The 4,894-nt window shown below is 48.8% G+C and overlaps 1 non-coding gene across 1 annotated transcript; it reads left to right on the forward strand.

Annotated features, from left to right (window-relative positions):
- The first annotated feature begins 3,585 nt into the window (after positions 1-3,585).
- Positions 3,586-3,658, forward strand: trnan-guu (transfer RNA asparagine (anticodon GUU)). The gene has a single exon. It is a non-coding gene; the product is annotated as a tRNA-Asn (tRNA).
- The last annotated feature ends 1,236 nt before the right edge of the window (positions 3,659-4,894 follow it).

Raw genomic sequence — 4,894 nt, forward strand, 5'->3', positions numbered from 1 at the left:
CCACTCTCTGGGTAAAGGAGTTTCTTCTGAATTCCCGATTTGATTTATTAGTGACTACCTTATATTGATGGGCTCTAGTTTTGCTGTGGCAATTCCGTTCATCTTTAAAAAGATTAAAATTCTTACAAGCTTCTGCACAACAGAAAATCCGGGATTTGCACACACCATCCCCGCACACTCCGAATTTCAATTGTAGCCATTCTGCTGTGGGGATACCAATCAGAGGTAAGGAGCTTTGCAATAGCAGATAAGGGAACATAGGAACAGGAGGAAGCTATTGAGCCCCTCGAGTCTGTTCCGCCATACAATGAGAGCATGTCTGATCTGTGACCAACCCCATGTACCCACCTTTGGCCCATATCCCTTAATACCTTTGGTTAACACAAATCTATCAATCGCAGATTTAAAATTAACAATTGATCTTGCATCAATTGCGTTTGCGGAAGAGAGTTCCAAACCTCTACCAACCTTTGCATGCCGAAGTGTTTCCTAACTTCACTCAAAAGGGAGTTAGATGTGGCCCTTATGGCTATAGGGATCAAAGGGTGTGGAGAGAAAGCAGGAATGGGGTACTGAAGTTGCATGATCAGCCATGATCATATTGAATGGTGGTGCAGGCTTGAAGGGCCGAATGGCCTACTCCTGCACCTATTTCCTATGTTTCTATGTTTCACTCCTGAAAGGCCTGGTTCTAGTTTTTAGAAGGGAAAACCAGAGGCAGTGACCTTTAACCATTCAGAGCAAATTTGAATCAACTGTGCCTCAGAAATTCCGTATTTGTTACATAGGGACAGAAGGAAGGACTGAGAACAAAAAGCTCTGTTTCTCTGCCAGGGAATTTAATTGATTTGTCCTCCTGAGAGAAACTTCAAGGGCGCTCCTCCCAGTTGCCTGAAGCAAAACTCCAGAACATTCCTTCATCTTCCCAACTTCACTATTTGCCTCAGACCTATCGGCCTTCGAGCAAACGTTACCAGCAAAAGGGCTTCCTGTTCAATCAGAAGTAAGGAAAAGCCAACCATCACCAAAAGGCGTGGAAATTCGGTCGCGCCTCTATTGCGACGTTAACCCCGGCGGGGCGGTAAATTTTGCGCCGACAAATGGTTTGCATCTGCTGCCGCAAAATTCACGATCTGGGCCCTGAGTTTGGAGTGGGGCACTAAGTCGGGGGGCGTTGTACACCTCTTTTAGGGCGCTAGGCCGGCTGAGCAAGGGAAAACCCCGAGCTAAACAGCCGGCCTCTGAGCGCCCTGAGAGAGGCCTCGGGGGGGAAAGAAATCTAATAATAAAACATCAAAAACATTCCCAATACATAGCTCACGCCACCACAATATAAATCATAAAAAAACCTCAATCACACTTACCTCAGGCCAACATTACTTTCCTCACTGAGGCTTCTACAGCTCGGACTGCCTGCTTTCACAGGCGCTTCCACCAGGGAGCGCTACGGGGCGCTAAGGGTCAGGCATGATCCAAATATCGAGCCCGTGTCACAACAAGGGGCGATGCGCACTGGCTCGCTACTTCCGGGCGGTAATGATCTGCGCCCCGTCGTAACCAGCACCGAACGTCATGGCGGAGCGCTGGAAGCTGGCCGTCCACCCGTGCTTACCGCCGCCATTGCCGCCCCTTCGGGATGGTAGAAGAGGGAAAATCCAGCCCCATGACCTTCAACAGTACCCCTAGTGTTGATTCTCTCCAATGTTCAATCATAGCATCACAGAATCATAGAAATTTATGGGAGGCGATTTGGCCCATTGTGTCCGTGCCGGCCGACAAAGAACTATCCGGCCTAATCCCATTTTTCAACTCTTGGGCCATAGCCCTGCAGGTTACGACACTTAAAGTGCATATCCAGGTACTTTTTAAACGTTGTGAGGGTTTCCTCACCTGCCACCCTTTCAGGCAGTGCACAGCAGACCCCTATTCTTGTATCGTCCAATCCCATTCGTATCCAAGTATACAGAATTGCTCTGGCTATCAGGTGTAGCGACATGCTAAGTATGTTCAGAAAGATCATGGTTGGTCAGTATCGCTTGTGGAATAGTCAATGGAATCAAACAGAAAGGGTTTGCAATTTCTTTAGAAATGCCAATGACTAGAAATGCCAATGGTTGTGGTTGTTGGAGGCCAATCATCTCAGCCCCAAGACATTGTGGCGGGAGTTCCTCAGGCCAGTGTCCTAGGCCCACCATCTTCAGCTGCTTCATCAATGGACTTCCCTACAACATAAGGTCAGAAGTGGGGATGTTCGCTGATGATTGCACAGTGTTCAGATCCATTCGCAACTCCTCAGATAATGAAGCAGTCCATTCCCGCATGCAGCAAGATCTGGACAACATTCGGTGGCAAGAAACATTCATGCCAAAAAACTGTCAGGCAATGACCATCTCCAAAAATCAAGAGTCTAACCATCCCCTCCACCCCTCCACCCACTCCCACCAACTTGACATTCAATGGCATTACCTTCGCTGAATCTCCCATCATCAACTTCCTGGGGATCATCATTGACGAGAAACTTAATTGAAACATGTAATAGAAACATACAAACATTGAAAATAGGTGCAGGAGTAGGCCATTCGGCCCTTCGAGTCAGCACCACCATTCAATATGATCATGGCTGAACATGCAACTTCACTAGCCCACTCCTGTTTTCTCTCCATACCCCTTGATCACTTTAGCCGTAAGAGCCACATCTAACTCCCTTTTGAATATATCTAGCGAACTGGCCTCAACAACTTTCTGTGGTAGAGAATTCCACAGGTTCACAATTCTCTGAGTGAAGCAGTTTCTCCTCATCTCGGTCCTAAATGGCTTACCCCTTATCCTTAGACTGTGACCCCTGGTTCTGGACTTCCCCAACATTGGGAACATTCTTCCTGCATCTAACCTGTCCAATCCCATCAGAATTTTTGTATGAGATCCCCTTTCATTCTTCTAAATTCCAGTGAATATAAGCCGAGTCAAACTAGTCTTTCTTCATATGTCAGTCCTGCCATCCCGGGAATCAGTTTGGTGAACCTTAGCTGCACCCCCTCAATAGCAAGAATGTCCTTCCTCAGTTTAGGAGACCAAAAACTGCACACAATATTCCAGGTGTGGCCTCACCAAGGCCCTGTACAACTGTAGTAAGACCTCCCTGCCCCTGTACTCAAATCCTCTCGCTATGAAGGCCAAAATGCCATTTGCCTTCTTCACCACCTGCTGTACCTGCATGCCAGCTTTCAATGACTGATGTACCATGACACCCAGGTCTCGTTGCACCTCCCCTTTTCCTAATCAGTCACCATTCAGATAATATTCTGCCTTCCTGTTTTTGCCACCAAAGTAGATAACCTCACATTTATCTACAGTATACTGCAACTGCCATGCATTTGCCCACTCACCGAACCTGTCCAAGTCACCGTGTAACCTCTTAGCCTCCTCCTCACAGCTCACACTGCTACCCAACTTAGCGTCATCTGCAAACTTGGAGATATTACATTCAATTCCTGCATCTAAATCATTAATATATATTGTAAATAGCTGGGGTCCCAGCATTGAATCTTGCGGTACCCCACTAGCCACTACCTGTCATTCTGAAAAGCCTGGCTAGCTCAGTTGGGAAAGCATGAGATTGTTCATCTCAGGGTCGTGGGTTCAAGCCCCATGTTGGGAGAATTATTTGAGCAGCGTGTGGAGGTGCGTCGCTGAGTCGGGAGCAGCGTCGAGGAGATGTGTGGAGAGGCGTGAGTTCCAGGGTCAGCGAGAGGCTGACAAAAGGCCCAAAGCGGCGGCAGTTGGGAGCAGCGTGTGGAGGTGCGTCGCTGAGTCGGGAGCAGTGTCGGAGGTGCGTGGAGAGGCCGGTGCAGCTACAGGGAGAAGGCAAAAAAGAAACAGAAAGGTGACGTCACAGCCAAGGGGGTAAGTGATTGGCTGGTGATTGGTGAGTAGTTTTTCTTTTTTCTCTTCCAAAACAGTGAGTAAACTTTAGCATTGTTGTTGCCTATCTAAGGGTTAAGTCATGGCAGGAGAGCTCGGACACGTGATATGCTCCTCCTGTACCATGTGGGAACTCAGGGACACCTCCAGTGTCCCTGACGACTAGGTGTGCAGGAAGTGTATCCGCCTCCAGCTCCTGACAGACCGTGTTGCGGAGTTGGAGCTGAGGGTGGATTCACTCTGGAGCATCCACGACGCTGAGAAAGACGTGAATAGCACGTTTAGTGAGTTGGTCATACCGCAAGTGAAGGGTCCACAGCCAGCTAGGGAATGGAAGACCAGCAGGTAGAGCAGTGCAAGGAAGGTAGTGTAGGGGTCCCCTGTGGGCAACCCCTGTAAAACAGATACACCGCTTTGAGTACTGTTGAGGGGGATGATTCATCAGGGAGGGCAGCAGCAGCCAGGTTCAAGGCACCGTGGCTGGCTCTGCTGCACAGGAGGGAAGGAAAAAGAGTGGGAGAGCGATAGTGATAGGGGATTCGATTGTAAGGGGAATAGATAGGCATTTCTGCGGCTGCAACCGAGACTCCAGGATGGTATGTTGTCTATTTGGTGCAAGGGTCAAGGATGTCTCGGAGCGGGTGCAGGACATTCTGAAAAGGGAGGGTGAACAGCCAGTTGTCGTGGTGCACATTGGTACCAACGATATAGGTAAAAAAAGGGATGAGGTCCTACGAGATGAATTTAAGGAGCTAGGAGCTAAATTAAAACGTAGGACCTCAAAAGTAGTAATCTCGGGATTGCTACCAATGCCACGTGCTAGTCAGAATAGGACTCGCAGGATAGCTCAGATGAATATGTGACTTGAGCAGTGGTGCAGCAGGGAGGGATTCAAATTCCTGGGGCATTGGAACCGGTTCTGGGGGAGGTGGGACCAGTACAAACCGGACGGTCTGCACCTCGGCAGGACCGG

This window comes from Pristiophorus japonicus, chromosome 1, assembly GCF_044704955.1.
Source record: "Pristiophorus japonicus isolate sPriJap1 chromosome 1, sPriJap1.hap1, whole genome shotgun sequence".
In the NCBI taxonomy this organism is placed as follows: domain Eukaryota; kingdom Metazoa; phylum Chordata; class Chondrichthyes; family Pristiophoridae; genus Pristiophorus; species Pristiophorus japonicus.